We start from the raw sequence: 22,736 nt of genomic DNA, 5'->3' as shown, positions 1-22,736 counted from the left end.
AGAACTTTCAAAACTTTACACCAAAAGTACAAAAAACCCGATCAATAAATGGGCCAAGGAACTGGACAAACACTTTACAGAAGAAGACATACAGACAATTAATAAAAATATGAAAAAGTGTTCAACATCTCTAATAATTAAAAAAATGCAAATGAAAACAACTCTAAGATTTCATCTTACTCCAAACAGAATGGCTATTATCAAGAACACAAACAAGAATAGATGCTGGCATGGATGTGGGGAAAAAGGCACACTTTTACATTGCTGGTGGAGTTGCTAATTGGTGCAGCCACTCTGGAAAGAAATGTGGAGAATCCTCAGAAAACTGGGAATGAACCACCTTTTGACCCAGTTATCCCACTCCTAGGTTTATACTCAAAGGACTTAAAATTAGCATATTACGGAAACACAGCCACATCAATATTTATAGCAGCTCAATTCACAATAGCTAGACTGTGAAACCAACCTAGATGCCCTTCAACAAAGGAATGGATAAAGAAACTGTGGTATATTTACACAATGGAATATTATTCAGTCATAAAGAAGAAGAATATTATGACATTTGCAGATAAATGCATGGAAATGGAGAATATCACACTAAGTGAAATTAGCCAATCCCAAAAAACCAAAGTCCAAATATCTTCCCTGATAAGTGGATGATGATATGTAATGGGGGTGGGGGATAGGGGTGAGAGAAGAATGGAGGAACTTTAGATTATGTAGAGGGAAATGAGAGGAAGAGTGTATGAAAAATGCTGGAATGAGACAGATATCATTACCCTATGTACATGTACGATTGCACAAATTGTATGAATCTACATCATGTACAACCATAGAAATGAAATGATATACCCCATTTATGTACAATTAATCAAAATGCAGTCTATAAAAAGTAAAAAATAAAAAAATAAAAAATAATTTTATATAAAGAAAAATAAAAAAAAATAATTCTTTAAGAAATCAGGAAAACTATCCCTTTCACAAACAAAAGCATACAAACAAACAAACAAACTTGGGATTAATCTAACTAAGGAGGTGAAAGACTCCCAAAATGAAAGCTATTGAACTCTTGAGAAAAAAAAAAAATAATTGTAGAAAATGTAAAGACCTCCCATGATCTTGGATAGGAAGAATTAATATTTTCAAAATGATCATACTACCAAAAGCATTATACAGATTCAATGCAATCTCCACCAAAATACCAATGACATTCATCACAGAACTAGAAAAAGGTCCTAAAATTCATTTGGAAAAATATAAGACCCAGAAGAACTGAAGCAATTCTGTGCAAGAAAACTAATACTGGAGACATCAAAATAACTGATATCAAATTATGTTACACTGTTATAGTAATAAAAACAGCACGTCATTGACATCAAAATAGACATGAAGAGCAATGGAATAGAACAAATGGCACAGATACTCACATAGATGTAGTCATTTGATACCCTACAAATGTGCCAAAAACAAGTTGGAGAAAAGATAGCCTTTTTAACATATGGTCCTGGAAAAGCTGAGTATCCACATGTAGATAAATGAACCTTTATCCCCCACCCTGCACAAAAATCAACTCAACATGGATCAAACACCTAGGAATTTTACCAGAAACTGCAAATGCTAAAAGAAAATATAGGCTCAATACTCTGATGTATTTGTTCAGGCACTGACTTCCTTAAAATACCCTTAAAGCTCAAGAAATAAAACCAAGAATCAATACATGGGACTGCATCAATTTAAAAAGTTTCTGCATAACAAAAGAAACAAGAGTGTCAATAAAGTTTCTACAGAATGGGAGAATATCTCTGTCAGCTATTTCTCCAACAGATTAATATCCAGAATATATAAATAACTCAGAAATTTAATAGTAGAAGACAAATAACTCAGTCAACAAATGGGAAAAGAATAAACAGAAACTTCTCAGAAGAAGACATATATATGGCCAACAAACATGAAGAAAATGATCATCCACAGCAACCAGGGAAATGAAAATCAAAACTACATTCACATTTCATTCAAGTTAGAATGGCAATTATCAAGACTACAAATAATGATGAGTGCTGCAGAGGATGTGAGGAAAAAGATACACCCATCCATTGTTGATAGGACTTCCTATTAGTACAACCACTTAGGAAAATTGTATGGAGATTCCTCAAAAGACTGGGAAAGGAAATATCCTATGACCCAGTTATCCCACTTCTTGGTATCCCACTTCTTTAGTCCCAATCAACTAAAATCCACATACTACAGAGATACAGGCACATCAATGTTTATAACAACACAATTCACAATAGCCAAGTTTTGGAACCAGATCAGGTGCCAGTCAACAGATGAATAAATGCATAGAAATAATGTGGTTGGTATTCACAATGGAGTTTTACTCAGTCATAGAAAAGGATGAAATTATGTCTTTTACAGGCAAATGGATAGAACTGGAGAATATTATGCTAAACGAAATAAGTCAGACTCAGAAAGTCAAGAATGAAATGTTTTCTTTTATACAGGGAAGGCAGAGAAAAACATGGAGAATGAAATACAAGGGAGAACAGTGGAGTAGAGGAAGGGATAGAGGATGAAGGAGGAGGAATGGGAAAATGGAGGAACTTTGGAATGAAAAGGGCTGTTATGCTATGTCCCTGTATGAGTAAGCCACAATGAACTTCACCTTTATGTTATGCATAAATCACCAATTTAAGGAAAACTATAAATAAATTGAAGGAAGTCCACTGAAGTAAAGGGGAACAAGGAAGGGAGAAGAGGAGAAGAGGAAGTACTAAAGATTGGTGTGGAGCACATTATATTTCATGCATTTCTGATTATGTCACAGTGAACCCTGATATTAAATGTAACTGTGATGCACCAATAAAAATATTTTAAAAATAAATGGGCACAGTAAAAGACACAGAGAAATTAGACCAAAAAGATAACAATAATAGAGTGGTAGTATGATCTCAGAGATGCAAAGATGGGGTGAATAAAACAAAACAAAAATAAATAAAAGAAAGCAAAAGAATGAAGGAAGGAGAGTTAGAGAGAAAGAAGAAAGGAAGAAAGGTGACAGAAAAAGAAGTGAGTTGTCATCAACACTTTTCAAAGCATCGGGGAGGTTACAGGGAATGAAGACTAAGGAAGATCAAAGTCAATTTACACATCAAGAACAACACTGCATTTCAGAATGTAAGTAGCATTTATATAAGTCTATATATTTAATAGTGATTATAACTAGACACAAATAACGTTTAGCATTAAAAAAAGAAACGCACGCACAAAAAGTTACTTTGAGATATAAAAAAAAAATCAGTATTTGGTTTGATTTGCTATCTTAACTCCTGCAGCCTTGATAATTAAAGAAGCTCTGGACATCCAGCAAAGACCATGCAATACTGTATTTATGTTAGGAATGTGCTTTTCTACCAGTTCTTCTCTTATTTTTTAAATGATTCTTATAAACAAGATTGTTCCTTAAAATTCTGAAATTGAATGTAATAAATTTGAATTTTAAAATTTGTATCTGAACATATGATAAATATTCAATAATAAAGACATTTCCATCTTGAAGTCACATGAACAGTTTGATGTTAGGTTTTTCAATGAGAATGTCTCAAATAGTTTGAAAAAACAGAAGTCATTTAGCCCTTAATATTTAAATAAAATATTATGCCAATCTATGTCTGAAAAAATGTGTATTACATTTTGAAAATTATATGATAGTGAAGAGTTATATATAGGCTGAATAAAATAAGTAATGGTAAGAATAAGGTTTTGTGAATTGTTTTGAAAGCAGTTCACCAAGCAGTGTTCATATGAAATAAGTTCAGCCCCTGTTTTAGTATCAGATCTACTTTGACTTCCACACACACTCCAAATAACACACATTAAGATTATTTTAATAAGCAGAACAATAAAAAGAACTAAAATAATATTGGAATTAGTGAATGTATTTACCATTTTATTTTTCTTTTAAATTGATGTGACTCACATATGTATATAGTGAGATAATTCAATATATATACATAAAGTGCAATAATCAAATCACAGTAGTTAGCATTTCTGTCCCATACACTTATCGCTTCTTTTTATTTGGAGACTTTGAACTCCTCTCCTTCAGTTCTTCAAAAAATAATTATGAGACTATTAGAACCTATGGTCATCCTGCTGCACTGTAAAACATGATCATATAACTCTCAAAAATGAAAAATCAAGTTTCTTATACATACACAGTATTGATTAATTTCAACAGCATCATGCTTAAGGAAGTAAGCATTTCACAAAGCCTACCCACTACACTAACTGTGCATAAATAGCATGAGACAAAAGAAAGCTGTGGTTTCAATAAACAGAGTGTTAATTATCAAGGAATGGGCTTGGGACAGAAGGGGTGCAGTGCAGAGGGGCTCAAGGAAGCTTTAGAGGGAGTTAGGCAGATTCTCTATCTTTTGCCTTGGGAGTGACCACACAACTACACATTTTACAGTTAAACTCTTTTCTTCAAAATCAGTAATAGAAAACAGGTAATATATATATATATATATATATATATTTTTTTTTTTTTTTTTCAGTACTGGGGATTGAACCCAAGGGCATTCAACCACTGAGCTACATCCCCAAATCTTTTTTGTATTTTATTTAGAGACAGTGTCTCACTGAGTTGCTTAGGGTCTCTCTAATTTGCTGATAGTGGCTTTCAACTTACCATCCTCTGGGCTCAGGCTTCTGAGCCAATGGAATTACAGAAATACATACTTTTAATATATGAGTTTGAATAATCTTTTTAAGATCAGTGAATAGACAAAACTATTTAATCCTTGTTTCTTTTAGTGACTTAAAAAATGAAAGTAGCAAGTTCTTTTTTTTTTTTTTTTTTTGATTTGTATTGTAAAATATTAGCTAACTGTCCTGGGTTAACATAAATTTCTTAAGAGTGTGTGTTCTTTTAGATTTTTTTCTACGTGCTCTGAAATTCACTAATTTAATTTTCCTATAATGACCTGTAAGTAGGAAATGCTATTAATTTATTTTCTTTTAAAGATGAGTAATTTTATGTTGAAAAGAGATTTTCCATTTGCCCAGGGACTGTTATATGGCTGAACACAATTAATATTATTATAACAGTTTCATAAAGCAGATCAAAACTGGGTTTATGAACATCAACATAATTATATTAAAGACACCTCATTTATTGTCTTTTCCACTGTGGGGGATCTTTTATTATTGAGGCAGTGTGGGAAAGGACTTTTCCTAATTTATTCCACATTTTATTTTCAACACGAAGTGCTAAACCTATTGAACCATGGACCTTTGGTGAATTGATCTCTTCACTTGCGGTATTTACCGCTCCGGTAAATTAGGTGTACATAATAACCAGCTGTCGACCTCCAGATGCAGCAGAGTCAAGCTGCATAAATTCCCAGCCTTTCAGACATACACACTGCAATGCCTTTATCTGAGAATTCAGTCTGCTGCTGCTGTAAATAATTTCATACTGTGGAAACTAATTTCATGCCATCTTTGTTTTTATTTATTTAAAAATAAGGAAAATTTGTGATAAAAGTTCAACCATCGTAGCAATACAGCTAAACTTTTAAAAAGAGGACATTTTACATGACAGAAGTTTCACATTTAAAACTGCCTCCACTTTAATTATGTAGCTACTATCTGAGGAATATCTGTACTCAACAAGATCATCTATAACCTAGAGAGAGAACTGTCCATCAATTGAGTCACCATATCTTTGCACTTTAATTTCAACCTAGCTAACGAATAAACAAATGGGAGAATTATCTTTTTAACAGACTGGAAAAAGTGAATAGTTTTGATTAGGGAAATAGTTAACATAGATGACAGTGGCAAGAAAACTAATCAGGGAAAGATTGTTTTCTTAAATCAAAATTTCCTTAAATTCCCATGTATACTAGGAAGTCAAAATAATGTAACATACACAAACATATTAATTTGGACTGCCATAAGCCACAAGAAATAAAATAGGCAAGTGCATTTGAACCGAATCATAAACTCCCACAAGAAATATCCATGTCCGAAGAGAAGCATCATTTAATCCATTTGTAGTTCAGTAGAGGAAGAACTCACATCAGCAGAACACTAATAACATGAAAGACAAAGGTCAACAGAAAGGACTTAAGTAATTATTGAAAGGTGCAAAGTTGCCATTTTGGAACTTCATCTTCATTTGAAAAATTGATGATATTACAGTTATAAATAGATAAATCGATAAATAGCAAAAGCTGACTAAGATAGTCAAGGGCTAATTGGTCTTTTCTCAGTGAGAATGATAAATGGAGCACAAGACTCGAATGACATTTGCTCCATAGAGAGTTTATGATTGACAAAGAAAATATGATATGAAATTCAGTTTTATGTATCCTTGAGAATTATAGGAACATTTTTAAAAAGCAGTTAGTGTGCTAATAATATATAAATAATTAAAGCATTAGCATGACAGTGATTACCCATGTCTCATTTTAAATAAAGACTTCTAAACTGAACACACATTAAGAAATTCCAATTATATATTCTAGAGGAATAAAATTATATTAAACTTGATGAGATAATATCTCTACCCATAGCAGACTGACCATGAGGAGGGGCAGTCATGGACACTTGAGCAGTGATAGATCTCTGATTCTACCACAACATGGTCTGCTTCCTACACGTACAGCACATCACTGCCTCTACTATGAACTAAAATGTGGAACTAGTTCTATGAACCAATAAATAGAACATTAGAAGTGGGATTATACTTGTTCCAGATGAAAATAACTGAAAACATAACACAACAACCATCACAAAAGACACCTGGGCAGGCAATTTTTTCTTGACTTGTATGCAACAATTTTTCTAGTTAAATCAGAATTTGCTCCCCAAAGAACCGATAATTAGAAAGTTAGACTGAAAGAAACAGATACATTGTTGAATAAGTCTTGAGTTAACAGTATGTAGATTTAACTTGGGAGAAGTTAGTCAGTAAACTGTGGTTAAGTTTTATGCCAATAAAATCAAGTTCAGATGATTGATTACCATGAAATTCAGTAGGACCAAGTTGCAAATATAAAACTGATCAGTGAGGGCAATGTCCACAAAATAAAAAGGATGAATAGAGAGAAACTTAGCCATTCATCTTTCTGTATACAACACCTAATCTCTAAGAACATCTTTTAGATGATACAAAAGGAAAAAAATATGCTAACAACATATTACCTTGTTTAAAAGACACCCATTACAATCCACATTTTTCCATAAACAGAATTCTGAAAGTCCTGATTGCTCAAATTCTAATTAGATGCTGCTGAAATCCTATGGTGAAATTCTAAAAGGACAAAAGATATTTACTCCTTTTGAAAAAAAAAATTCTTTCTCCCAAGTAGAACTGCAAAACTAAAATATTATTTTAAAAATAGTTTGGTATTTAAAAATTTCTATCATTCAATATTTTCTCATTTGCACATGCTGTGTTTCACAAACTGATACAACTTTTTTTTCTATTTTCCTAATAACATTTGTGTCCTTATGTATCAGATAAACACTGAAGTCTAGATATTTTCAGCTTAAGATAATTTTCATGATAATTAAATAATAAGATGCATCTTTTAAGTATCATATTATTCATCGGAAAATAAAGAAATCCTAGTACAAAAAATAATAAGCCCTTTAGATTGGAAATAATGGGAAAGGGTGGTCAGACTGAATTCTCAGTTCTCATAAACAAAGTCTCACTTTTAGATACTTTTTTAAATAATGCAGAGCATTGATATCATGCATGACCTTATGAGTTGTAGGGATTTTGACTAATAAGTTTCAACATCACATTTCATTATACCACATGCTACCACAGCCAGAAGAGCTTGATTACTTGAAACCATATAATTTGTAGTTGTAAAAGGATGAATGTTATTTGGATTTCTTTATTCCTCCAACCTTCACATATGGGTTATTACTGAGAAATTGGATTCTAGGTACTAAATGAATCTTAGGATGCATGGTTAGTCTAAGTCCCTTAACAGACTACCTGAATTTCACAGTTCCTGCTGAAATCTCTGTACACTGGTGTTACAGAGAAAAGGTTATATCCTCCATGTTAGTACCACTTGTGGACCATGATCTAAAAATCAAAACTGTCTATATCAATTCTTCATGTATATTTGCCTTAATGAACTTGGGCTTTCATAACTAATGTTCATAAACTGAGAGGCTTACAAAAAATAGTAATTTCTCACAGTTATGGAGACTGGTAAGTCCAAGATGAAGGTGCGGGCAGATTCACTGTCTGTTGGGGATCTACTTCATATTTCATAGACACTTGTCTTCTCAATGTGGCAGAAGGGCTAAGAGCTCTACAGGGTCTCTACTATAAGGGCACAATTCAGAGGGGGCCATCCTCATGATATAATCATCTCCCAATACCATCATATTTGGGTTTAGGATTTCAACTGCGAATATCAGGGAGATACTTTAAGTATACGACAATGGCCTAAGATGGCTTGGAGAGTATGTCTCAACCATTTGGTCCTGGACCACAGAGATATTAGACATGATTTAACTCTAGTGGGTTCTGACTTTGTAATCTAACTACAAAACTGATGTATTTCATTTTGCATGTGTATCAATGCAGCAACCACTGACAGGTTCAAGAATATATTTGCCAATTGTCCCCAGTATCTTCACTGCTTTCTTCCTTTTCCTTACTGATTCATATGAGTAGATACATATGACACTGGCAAGGTTAGATTTGATCAAAGACCTAAAGAATGTGAAGTAGAGCAGTGAGGCATATGTACATTTTGGGAAAGAACAGTCCATGTGGGGAAAGCAGGCAGCTGGGGACTTAAGGTAAGAGCTTGCTAGATGTGTTAGAGAAAGCAAAAATAATACACAGTGTCGTTTGAGCACTATGAGCCAGAAGATGAGGTTGATGAGGCATTAGATTGTTCAGACACACAGCAATTTGCAGACCATCATAAAGCTTTTACTCTTCCTGAGCTGTAAAATCAATGCAGAATTTTGAGCAGAGAAATTATAAGATTTAAAATATATTTTTAGAGGGGAGATTTGTCTTGAAGAAATTTTACTGTAGTGGCTGAAAAACAGAAATAGGATAACTAGTTAGAAGACTGCTGGAAGATTACAGGTGATAGAGTTGGTGTATTGGACCAAAGGGCCGGCAGGGAAGTCAATGAAATGTAGTCAGAGTCTTGATATATGCTGTACTTAGACTCAACAAGATCTAGTGCTGGATTAGATGGTGTGTGAAGATAGAACTAATTCAAGAATGATGGAAAGATTCTTGCCCTGGGAAAACAAGGGAACAGATAAAGAAAATGGTAGTAAAAACAGGATTACAGAATTTGGAAAGAGGTCAGCAGTTCAGTTTTAAATGTTTTATTTTGGTACTCTGATTAGAAATACAAAGGGAAATGTTCAATATTCTTTATCTATGTGGAGTTATATGTTTGGAAATTATCAAAATATAGAAGTGTTTAAAGCCAAAAATGGGAGAAATACATATTTTTCTGTGTGTGTGTTTATGTAGAAAGTGTGTGTGTGTGTGCGTGTGTGTGTGTGTGTGTGTGTTTATAGAAAGTCAGTGGGGGAGGCAGTCCAATATTAAAAGGTGAAGAAAAAAAGAAAGAAAACAAGAAGGAGAAGGCACTTTAATAGACTATGTCTTTGGTTTTAGTTTGCTTTAAGGTGGTCTATGTTCCCTGTTGGTATGCTGAGAGAGTAGATTTGCCAGAAAGAAACAGATACTACAAGAGTGAAATAATTATTGGGGCAATGCACTTAAGTAGGAAATAATAGAAAATTGGTTTTAAACACTGGTGTTTAATTCATTTAATTAATTTAATTTAATTCATTTAGAGTAACAAGATAGAAGGTAGAATATGTGGACAAAAATAGTTTTGAAGTTGAGAGTACAAAAGATTTCTTGTTATATTGTTTTATTTTCTCAGTACATTAGTAAATAAGTTCATTGACTGAAATTATAAATTATAAAGGTTGCAATAATGGCTTGGATAAGATTTACTTTATAACCAAATACAAAGGGATAGGGAAATGTAGCAAAATGTCCAAACAACATTAAAGGCTCATTGTTGGGAACTGATTTTAACAATGGATCAGGCGGCATAGTTTTGTGATCTTCTCCAGTCATATTTAACTGCTTGGATCTAGAGGTATAGAGCAGTCAACACTGGATTAACCAGAGGGCTTTTTTTCCATATGATTAAAACTGATGGATAATGAGACTAGGGGATTTAGAATATATAAGTGCATGGATTATGGGATCTCACTGAAGAGATGAGTAAAGATATGATAAAAGTGAGAAAGAGTGAAAAGTCGGTGGTAAAAAGGTGACAGACATTTGTAAGACTTAATAATTATCAGAATAGAAAACTGTGCAGAGTAAGCATGGGTGTAGGGACAGAGTAAATGTGGAACAAAAGGGAGTTTTGATTTTAAATTATGTAATAGTTACAGTCAGCACAGATTTCATGAATACAAGAGTAGTGGAGTCACTCATGACTTGCGCATTTTCGTTTTTCTTTGGTCCCACGAAAATTGTATCTTTGGTACTCATAACTAGAGATTAAAACCTCACTGATGATGCTTAACCTGTGGTTTTTATTTTTTTTTTACTTTTGATGGTGTGAAAGTGATATACATTCAGTAGAATCTGTAGTTCAGATTTTGAATTTTCATCTTTTCCAGGAACCAGTATGCAGTATAATACTCTTGTGAAGCTGGGTAGCAGCAGTGAGTCAGAGCAGCAGATCCATCATCCACAGAATCAGAATTGTAAATACTTGATACACTATAGTGCATTAAGTTACTAAGCTAGAATGTTCTGTAGGTTAAATGTAAGGATTACATTTCAGTTTATAATATTTTCAAGTTAAATATGTTTCTCATGATGTAACCTCATCAGAAGTTGAGGAACATCTATAGTGAAAATAATAGTATCTAATATATGGTCATTGGTCATATTCTAGAGTGGCCAAGTTAGTGTTCACAGAATAGTATCGTGGGGAGAAGTATTAAAGTAACTGAGAGACCCACATACTGAATGATTTATCTGCATATATATTAAGGTCATTAAGAATTATAAGGTTATTGGAAACAGAAACAGTAAGTCAAGACTTTATTGTCTCTTCAAGATATGACATGAACAATTTAACCATACATGACTGCCAAAAGTAATGATTAGTAGGTATCTCATGTCATTAGTTTTAAAACCATTGACTTTTTTTAAGGTGAAGAGTGGGGCAGGAAAGATAAAGTATCAATAATATACAAGTAAGATCCTAATATCCCCTTAAGATACAAAAACAGGGTCTTTAATTAATCTCAAGGAAGAGAATATTTGATTCAAAACAAGAATATGAAAGGAAAATTCAGATGAGTTTGTGATTTGAAGACTTAACTGCTTGCTACAGGGTATAATATTTAAACAGGGTATTTAAATATTCATCTTCCCCATGCCCCAAGAGATAACCAAAATAATCAACTTATAAAGAAAAAAGGGTTAATTTTGGCTCAAAGTTTTATAGGTTTCAGTTCATGATCAATTGGTTCATTGCTTTTGGATCTGTGGCGAGGCAACACATCATGGTGAGAGTACTTGATGGAGAAAAACTATTTACCTTATGGCTGGGAATGAAAGAGAAGAGGAAGAGATCAGGGTCTCACAATTTCCTTTCAGAGCATGCCCCTAAGGACCTAAAGACTCCCACCTGAACCTATCTCACAAAGATTTAATCATCTCCCAATAGCATCATGTTGGCAATTAGCCCTTCAGCACATGGGTCTTTGTGGGACATGCAAGATCCAAACTATAGAAGAGGGCTATGAGAACTCTGGTACTAGTAAGGCATCATTCTATTCATTATCACATAATGTATATAGTGTGCTTCTCTTCTTGTTTTTGTCTATCCACCTCATATTTATAATCTTTTTAATTTATTCTTAGAATACTAAATATTGTGGATTTTAAAATGAAAGTCATATTTTGTTTATTCTATTTGTTTCTTAATATTGTAATGAGAAGGTAATGTTATTTCAAAATGAAGACTCATTTTATACTTCAATACTAAGAATTGCTTATTTTATGTGTTTTCTACAGGACTGAGCCTATGTTTTTATTTTTTCTGTCATATGTTTGTTTTATATTTTCTTCTACCATATGTGATTGCTTCTGTGCTTTTTACTCTTCTGGAACTTCTACTTCTTTTTTTTTTTTTTTTTTTTTTCTTTTTTTTCCCGTTTTTTTTTGTTTTTTGTTTTTTTTCTTGGGGGGTACTGGGGATTGAACCCAGGGCCTTGTGCTTGCGAGGCAGGCACTCTACCAACTGAGCTATATCCCCAGCCCACTCTTCTGGAACTTCTATTGATATTTTTACAGTTTTTTAATCTTTAAATATATTTTCTGATGATCTAATAGTTTTTTAATGGCCATATTCTGTTTTGTGAGGACTGTATGTTCTTGAATATCTCTAATGTATCAGTTAAAGTATTGGGGGTTTGGGGGTGCTCTCTCATTATTTGAATTAAATTTGTCATTTTTTGTTTTCATCTTGGACTGTCTATTGTGAGCTGGATTTTTTTCCTCCCTTTTAGGGAACTGGTAATCTTCAATCATAAGCCCACTTTGTTAGTTACCCATAAAGAAAATTTGAATGGCTTCTGTGGGATTTCTTCCATTAGAAAATAGATGTATTCATGATAGAATATTCCTTAAGGCAGCCTGAATTTAAGTAGGAGGCAGGAACTTATTCTCAGACTACATGGTCTCCAAGTCTCAAAATGTTCCAAACTTTATTCTGTGCTACAAATCTCTCTAATGAGCCAATATCTCTTCCAAGATGATTGCTCACTTTCTTCTGGTATTTTTCTTTGAATAGTTGTTTATAGAAATGATAGTGTCATAAATTAGAAGATACTGTAGAAACTTGTGGGAAAATGTTTGTCTTCTAATGTGTTATATTATGTGTGAAGGCACTATTTCATAATATTTTTTTTCTTTTCTGTTTTATAGTTAAGGATTTAGGTTTATTTTAAAATTATATATGTAGGTGGATGAAACTGTATGATTTTCAATTTGGATAGTAAAAGTGCTATTGCCTGATATGGTTAAAACCTGGCTGTAAATTTATTTACTTGACTCCTTCTATTATCCACCTGAAGTTAAGGTGTCAACCACAATCCCTTTGAAACTAGCTACCTTACAGAACTTTGCTATAATTTCCCCTCTCCATATTTTCTTATTATTGTGCATTTATTTGTTTGATACAAATCTCAGTTGAGATCTCAGGAGGTATGATGCATGAATCAAAATAACAGCAAGAAAATGTTGGCACAATCAGAATAGTTAGTTAAGGAGAGGTTAATAGAGGTGATTTTTGCAATGAGAAAGGTACACTCATACACTGTGGAACTGCAAATTGGTGGAACCACTATGGAAAGCAGTATGGAAATTCCTTAGAAAACCTGGAATGAAACCACCATTTGATCCAGTTATCCCATTCTTGGCCTATACCCAAAGGACTTAAAATCAGCATACTATAGTGACACAGCCACATCCATGTTTACCACTGTTCAATTCACAATAACCAAGCTATGGAAACAACCTAGATGTCCTTCAATGGATGGATGGATAAAGAAAATGTGATATATATACACAATGGAATATTAGTCATAAAGAAGAATGAAATGATGGCATTTGCTGGTAAATGGATGGAACTGGAGGCTATCATGCTAAGTGAAATAAGTCAATCCCAAAAACCAAAGGACAAAAGTTCTCTCTGATTTGTGGATGCTAATACAAAACAAAGAAGCTTGGGAGAGGAATAAGATAAATCCATTGGATTAAACAATATGAAACAACGGGAAGGAAGGGGTGAGGGGAATAGGAAAGACAACAGAATTAATGGGTTACAACTTTCCAGTCTTGTATTTGTATACATGACCAGGATAACTCCACATCATGTACAACAAGAGTGGGATCCTGAATAAGTTATATTCTTAAAAAAAAAAAAGCTGAATAACATCAAGGGAGATGCATCACCCCACACTAGCAGAATTAGGGAGCTATAGCACCTGCTCCTTGTGGCATGGACTCAGTGTCAGTGAGTTGATATATGGGCTAGAATGGAAGGTCAAGTGGTTTTTGTTACTGTTTTTCCACACATCTTGTGCCTTGCCAGTTGTATTAGTTTCTTAGGACTTCTATAACAAAATGCCACAAACTCTGACTTAAAACAACTGAAATTTATTGTCTCACAGTTCTGAAGACTCAGGGTGTGATATTTTGATGTCAGCAGAGACATGTTCCCTTTGAAATCTGTTAAATCTTTCCACACCTCTTCTACATTCCGAGGTTTGCTAGCCATATTTTGCTCCTGGGTTTATAGGAATATTAGAAGCCATGTTGTTTTTCCATCATCACCTGGTCATCTTCTCCTGTGTCTTCACATTACATCATTCCTTTATAAGAATATCAGTCATACTGAATTACGTGCACCTCTGTGCAGTATGATCTCATTTTAGCTAAACTAATTACTTCTGCAGTGACTCAATTTTTAAACAAAATTCTTAACACCCTGCATTAGTCAGAATCAGAAATTAATGTTTTGGTGACACAAACCCATAAAAGTGAGGATGGAATCGGTATGGAATACTCACACAGTGGCACTATAAAGGCAGCCAGACTTCTTACATTGCAGATATCTCCCTCCTCAGTGAATGTTCCCAAAGACAAAAAAAAAAAAAAAAAAAAAAAAAATGGAACTTAATAGTTTTTTGAGGTTTAGGCTTAGAAACTGGAAATTGTGACAGCTGAACTTCTTTCCTATTCTACTGATCAAAACTGTTACTAGGTCCTGTCAATGCAAGAAAAGGAAGATTTTTATTTATTTTTCAGTTTTTAGTTTTTTTGGTGCCAGGCATTGAACCCCAGGATGTTTAATCACGGAACTACAATATCCCATTCCATTTTATTTTTATTATTATTTTTTTTATTTTAAGACAAGGTCTCACAAAGTTGCCTAGGGCCTTGTTACGTTGCTGAGGCTGGTCTTGAATTGTGATCCTCCTGCCTTAGCCTTCTGAGTTGCTCAGAGTACAGGTATGTGCCACAACACCCAGCTTTTACTTGGTAGAATTGGCAAGGAATTAGAAGTCATTTTTATTCTACCAAAGGTCTCAATTGAGCTGACCCAAACATTAATTCAAGGATTCAAGATCCTAGAAACCCTGTCTTTAAGTGGGTTTTTGCAGATTTTCACTGACCAGTATTATTAAGAAAAGGAATATTAGTAAGCACCGATGTGAACCTCATTACTTCAGATGTCATCTTTCTAACTACACCAGGGAGCAATTCAAGTTATTTTTCTTATTTTGAATCAAACAGCCAGTGTACAGTGAACCCTTTCCTGAGTATTGGGCAAGCTGCACAAAGACTTCAAAATGACCTTATTTAGTCTTGGCTTTCAAATCAATTGAGTCATGACTTTATTTCTGGCAAAGCTTCTCTTCCTTGGATACCAGCTCACTGAAAACTACAGAACTCAGGTTCACAGGAATAAGAAAAAAATTCCTTAAAAAAAGCATAAGGCACAAGTGCAGAATGGGATGCTGCCTCCACCACCACCCTGTGGTCAGAGGAGCTTATGGAGAATGTTATATCTATGTATTAGTCAGTGACTGAGAGAAAAAGAAAATCAATTACTGCAGAAAAATCACCGTTTGTCACAAAGTGTTGTATCTCACCTGGGAGGTCATTCCATTGTTTTATTGTCAGTTACTCCTTGATGATGAGAATCGTATTCATATCTGTGAATTCCTTATAGTTGCACATTATTGCAATAAATAACTATTGACAAGAGTTATTATTATGTACAATATTGATACAAGAAAGGCAATGGGCTACAAGAAAAATTATGTATAAAATGATCCTTACACATTAATATATACTGTTTCTGATTACTTTAGCTAACATGTTTTGAAATAACCATTTACTAGGCCATCAGTACATGCTGGATGACTGGTTCTATTGTACTTTGCTTCAGTGAATAAACCACATCTGAATCTATAGATCACAATGTTGTCAAATCAGATTAATTTTATAATAATACACATTCTCTCGCACAGGCAAAATATGACATAAAGGTATGGGCTATAAGTGATCATCTCTGCTTCTCTACAATCCTTGATTTTTGTACAGGTACTTTATTTGGGTATTTGTAGGTCCCTCAGAATAGAACTCCTCTAGAGAAACTGAATTGTTTTATTTTATTATTTTTTTTAATGTAAGGCCGAAGATGAGAGGAACTGAAGAACTATACTTAGGGTGATCAATGGTCCAATTAGACCAACTAGGAAACAGGGTCTGACCAATGCTTACAAATCGTGAAACTTCATTTATGGTGATAGTTTTCAGGGATAAGCACCAATTTTGTTTGCTATTTTATAATTTTATGAAAATTCAAAACATTTCCTTTTTTTTTTTATGTAGTCATTTTAGGAAAAGGATGGAGGCCCTACTTTGGAAAACTTGGAAAGGAGACTCAATGCTGAGACAATGCAGAGTCTTTCAAATGGATCTACCATACTCTTTTCAAGCTACCTTGGTCTATAAACTGGCTTTGATTTGGGAATGGGGTATGAAAACATGACCTATCTATATAATCAAAAATCAATTTTCCTATGCATGTGTATGAAAACATCACAGTGATTTCAACCACAGTGTATACCCACAAGAAACAGGTCCTAATTAGAATAAAATATATGCCATGCTTGTATAATTATATCTAAAAGGATTCTACTGTCATGTATAACTTAAAAGAACCAATAAATTTTTTAAAATCAATTTTTCCATTAGATCTGTTTTGTCTGTTTATATATTTTAAGTGGCATCTTAATATACAGCAAATTGTTTCTTTCATAAGGACTTAGGGTAAATCATTTATTGCTGCAGATTTGGGGGAGGTTCAGAATCTAGTAACCAGCCCTTCTACGTGTCTTATTATGATAATAACCAAGCTCTCTCCTTTTATTTTCTAGATGTTCCCACTGCCGAAAACCCAGCAGAAGCAAGGAAATCTGCCTGATGCAGAATACATAACAATATTCCTCAATGATATAGGAAGATGGAATATTTAAGTGTAAACATGTCACTCATCCAGGTATAAGACTTCTTCATAGCTGTACTTTCCATTTTATTTAAACTTGTTATTTCAGTTATCTTCTTACATTTTCTTCACTAGCATGCTTTATTTTTGTGGAAGTAGTGAACGTACCTCATTTAGCTCATGTCTTACGAGAATTTCTTTTCAGGTCTGTGTGACATGAATGGATGTGACACTGAAATACAAATATCACAGTTATCTATTTCCTCTGGATATCATTTTGAATTGCATATAGGATTATTTAATTGGATTATCTGAATAGTATGGATTACATATTTCATATTGAATAAAAGAGGATAATTTGTGAGTTTGTTTCTCTATTAACGTTTCCATACATGTGTATGTTTGAAAAATCAAATGATAGCTGTAGACATTTCTAAATTTTATTTATTTTTAGAAATTTAAACTTACATAAAATGAGGAGACTTTCACTGGTGATAAAAACATGAACAATTTGAATTCAAGTGCTGTTGGTACTATGACACCTGTCATGTTCACATGGTGAATTGATACAGTAAATAACCCAAAACAAAAGTGTAAAAGAGAAGAGAAAGGTTCTGTTATTTGTCGTCAATTCCCTGTTTCCAGTGATTACTAAAAACCAAGCTACCTCCATTCTTTTCCTTAGGATCAATAAAAATTCTAATCAAATGAGCTGCTTACTGAATATAGTTTAATATGAGTACCACTTATCTATAAAAAATAACACTATATAGAAAGTGATTTTATAAATGTTCCTAACAGTAAATGTTCAATATCCTTTCCATGAATTCAGAGAATTCACTAGTTTTTTATATACCATCTAATAGATTCCCAGGTAAACAAGTAACAAAAAGCCTTTGTCTCTGATTGTTGAGAGTTTTTCAAATTTGATTTGGTACATTTTGCTAAATATAGTATATAATTAAAATTAAAGATGTCACTTAAATTCCTACTCAATAATCAAAATATGACCAAACAATTATTTCATCTCCTTGGAACTTTTTCCTTCTCTTAAAATACATGAATAAATATTAGCATCAGTGTCAACAATCTTCACAGTAGGGAATACAGGCTTAAACAGGAGAAAAAGCATAGCTTCTACTGCTTTTCAATGTAGAAGATGATTTGTTTATCTTATTAGTAAAATCAACTAAGTGAAACCAAACTGGATGTGCCTGATAGACTCTGTTTTTCCTTTTTTTAGAAGTGGTACATATCTGGAAGATGCAACAGACTAAAACAACTAAATCTTTTGTTTATATCAGATTTTCCTATATGCATTGAGACCTGCATATAGATCTAACTCAAATCACTCATTTGGGCCTCACAGACTCCTTCCAAAACTGTGAAAAAATAGAATGATATGTTATATGACTCTACCAGGAAGCACAAAAATACTCTATCCATGGAAAAAAGGAAAAGTAGCATGTTCAAACTAAATTAGGCTGGAAAATATATCTAGAATAATTATGAATTTTATATATTTTAAATATAATTTAATCTTCTATGCTTTCCAAATAATAAAGGATTATAGAAGGACAATATCTCTTTAGTTAATAATTAAGATTTGATATGTGGATTATGATATTAATACTAACTAAACAAGTATAAACCAATATAAACACACTTACCTAAATGTTCATTTTATGTGAGCTTATAGTAGTTTATCAATTACAACTTAAACTGAGTTTATCACTTTCACTTCTGAATAAGGATACTTCTGCTGAAAACATCACCAAGCAATCTAAAAACCTACTATGATCTTTTTCTTTCTGATTGACCCATCCCCCAAGATGGCAGTGAGAAGAAATTGCCTAAAGGGCATTATTGCCATGTAGTGGAGCAAAAGGTGGCATGGATGTGGGTGGAGGGTCCGGATGTGATGTCTGTCATAATTATTACCATATCACCACTACTAAATGTCTAAAATTATAAGAATGATTTAAGAATTAAAGTCTGACAAAGAATGATTGATTATACTTAATGGCACTAGGCCATGTAGCAGAGGAAGCAACTATGATTACAAGATTTTGAAAACCTTTGAGATAACTAAGAGAAATATGAAAGAAAAAGGTGGAGGATTTACTTTAGGAATTGATAAGAAAAAGAAAAATTAGTTACAATTTAGATGAATTAATGTTGATTGTGAGAAGACATTGAGTCATGTAGAGACTGAGATACACCAGAAAACATATATTTAAAATATGAATTGATGTCTGGGGACAGGTCAAAACTGGAAATTCACTGTTTGACTCCATAAAAAACACAGTGACTATGCATTACGTATTGAGAATATAAATTTAGTTCTAAAAAGTAAAATCAAATGAAAGAGACTACAGGAACATGAGGTAATTGTCCAATACTATCAAAATGTCAAGTAGAATTAAGAAGAAAAAAAAACGAATATAGTACTCAGAGGACTGCACATGAGTACATGTATGAATATGTCCTGATGAATTCTACTATTATGTATAATTATAATTCACAAATAAAAATTAAGTTAAAAAGAAGATTGTACATGATTTGGAGGTGGTATATTATTTCTGTAAAATAGTGATGGTTGTAGTTACAATGTAGAATAGTGATGGTTGTAATTATAGCTCAGTATAAAGAAAATTTTGGTTGCAAACATGTAAGACATAGTTTTATAATTTGTAATAAAAGGAAAAATCTATAGAAATATATATTAAAATTTTATTTTAAATAAATATAACCTGGAAATATTTAATGCACAGAAAAAGGGGGGAAATTATTGAGTGTAAAAAAAAGAGGCTGATCAATGACTATTAAGTTATAGTTAGGAGCAGGAAATTATGGTATGCTATTTCAGAGTAGAATGACTACAGATGATGATAATGAACTACACATTCAAATAGCTAGAAGGAAGGATTTTGAATGTTTTCTCCATAAAGAAATGATACCGGGCTGGGGATGTAGCTCAGTTGGTAGAGTGCTTGCCTTGCAAGCACAAGGCCCTGGGTTCAATCCCCAGCACGACACACACACACACACAAAAAAGATACCTGTTTGAGACAAAAAAAAATTAATTTGATTTAAAAATTACACAATGTATAGATTTGTCAAAACATCACATAGTATCCCTTAAACATTCATGAGCCAGAAGTTTTTATATATCAGTAAAAAATAAATTTTATTAATTTTGAAAACAACAGAGAAAAGACTGAATATGAGACCCTTATCCCAGAGTAATGGAAAAAACATGAAATGCCAAAAATGTTTATAGAAGAAATCATACTATTCCAACTGATAATTTGAAAATGCCAATGGGAAATGTAGGAATAGTTTGTTCTCAGAAAGTAAGATTATTATCAGGAAATCTCTATAATAAACAACAACAGGGCATAAGCAACTGTACTAGATATGAAGGATTTGATTTAAGGGATATAGGTACCTAAAACACATGTAGTACTGAGGAACAAATATTGTACTGTCCAAAATAACTACTTACCCATAATAATAGACATCTAATTGTGTAGTATGTGCTATAGGAAACACCAACAAGCTAAGAACATATATTAGAACTAAGTTAAAGAATAAAATGGAAAGAAAAAAAATTTTTTTTTTTTTTTTTAATAAACCAAGCATTGCTTTTTATTGTGGGCTCACTTTTACTATTTTATACTCACTTTCTTTGCTTCCAATTATTATTGTACTAACCATTTCTTCTTTTTTTTATTGTAAACAACATTACCCTATGTAAATTAATGATTACACAAATGGTATGTCTTTACTCCATGTACAAACAGAGAAACAACATGTATCCCATTTGTTTACAAGAAAAATTTTTGCTCTTGCTATTCCAAATTCTTTCATCTATAATTTTGTTCCTAGTCTCAAATCTTCATATATAAAGGCAGGAATTTTTGTACAACATAGGAAGAGGCTGAGTTTTTAATCAATATGAAATGACTTAGGAATTAACATAAATACAGTTGAGCACCAATTAATCCCCTATCAAATCAGAAAAGAGTAACTTGAACCAGCTTTTAAAGAATTCTTTTTGTGACTGTTTTAGAATTTGACATCTGAATTGGCAGGCTACTTATATATTGAAATAACTAAAAAGAGTATTTGGAGAAAAAAGCATCCATGATAATAAAAGTTTCAGTTATTCTTGAGTCCCACATTATAACAGAAAAGCAATTATGTCACAAGAACAAACAAACAAAAACAATTTATATTAAGAGTAGTTGACATACCACTAACAGCCATAAAATCAGTACATTTACTGGTAGTGGTGTGAGAAAAAGAGGGAGTAATGGAACATTGTATGAAAATAGAAAAAAAAAACATAGCTAAAGGATAATCAATCACAAGTCGAGGGTCCAATAAAATAGCAGCTGAGGTAAGATTTTAATACAATGGCACTTGACTTTGATAGATACACAGGAATAAATGGGTCAGAAAGTCAAGCCCCCACAAAATATCATGGTTCACGTGAGATCTACCCAAAGAAGAAACTCCTAAAAATAGTAACACTGAGTACTATGTGAGTATAGAGTCAAATTGAAGAGGAGACACAGATGAAAAACTGAAAAAAAAACTCATGAAGTATCAGAAAAATACTGATTCACTTTTTTGTTGTTGTTCCACACACACACACACACACACACACACACAAGGTTACTATGCAGTTAGAAAGGATATTATCTTCCTTAAGTTTGAGGACACTAAATTCATAATATTTGCAAAGTAAAATGATTAGTGAATATAAGAAAGAAACAAAACAATATCTCTGCTTAAAATGAAAGTATGTCAGAGTCAAATCTTTACAACAGGTAAAACTGAAAACTGAGAGGTGTTGGATTAAGAAGTTTTACGGAATCTGCAAAAACCATACATGTGGGAAAATCCATGTACAGACAAAATATCTACATTGTTTTGCAGATAACATTTAAATGACAGATATGGATAAACGAAGACACTGAAATGGGAATCATATCCTGAAATTAAATAGATTAATTACTCATTTATTTCTCTCTGAAGGAATACAATCCTTGAGTATTTAACAGTATTTTTTAAAATATTAGTTCTTTGGTTCCCAGTATTTCATTTGTAAGTAATGGGAAAGTAGCATGATAACTTTTGAAAAATTAAAATACATCCAAAAATGTAAACCTGTGTAACTAGAAAAAGGTCTGGCTATATATCTGAATGTGATCTCTTGATGGATGTTTAAGGTTCAAGACTTAACAGAAATGTTTGTTAGGATTATAGCATGTTATTTGTTTACCCTATTTTTATTCTACATATTTTTTTTTTACCTGTGGAATGAAATGAGTAAAATAGATAATTCAAGATGATTTTTTAATGCAAATAATTACATCACTTTTTTAACTCTCTTACAAACTATGTTTTTGAAATACTGAAAATTTTATTTGGTACAATATTATAGTGAAAATTATAAATACTTCTTTTTCTGTTTATGTTAAACTACAAATTCATAGTGGAAATGGTTCATTCTCCATAAGAACAAAACTATAGAGCAGTAATAGATACACTGAAAGAGATGTATTTTGAGGGATTGACTCATGCAAACAT

The 22,736-nt window shown here is 32.7% G+C and overlaps 1 non-coding gene across 1 annotated transcript; it reads right to left on the bottom strand.

The window, feature by feature from the left end:
• Positions 1–12,298: 12,298 nt before the first annotated feature.
• Trnaa-cgc (transfer RNA alanine (anticodon CGC)) lies at positions 12,299–12,371 on the bottom strand. The gene has a single exon. It is a non-coding gene; the product is annotated as a tRNA-Ala (tRNA).
• Positions 12,372–22,736: the final 10,365 nt, after the last annotated feature.

Source organism: Sciurus carolinensis, chromosome 12, assembly GCF_902686445.1.
Source record: "Sciurus carolinensis chromosome 12, mSciCar1.2, whole genome shotgun sequence".
In the NCBI taxonomy this organism is placed as follows: Eukaryota; Metazoa; Chordata; class Mammalia; order Rodentia; family Sciuridae; genus Sciurus; species Sciurus carolinensis.
The sequence above is the reverse complement of the archived record's forward strand: the minus strand, read 5'-3'. Positions and strand labels throughout refer to the sequence as shown.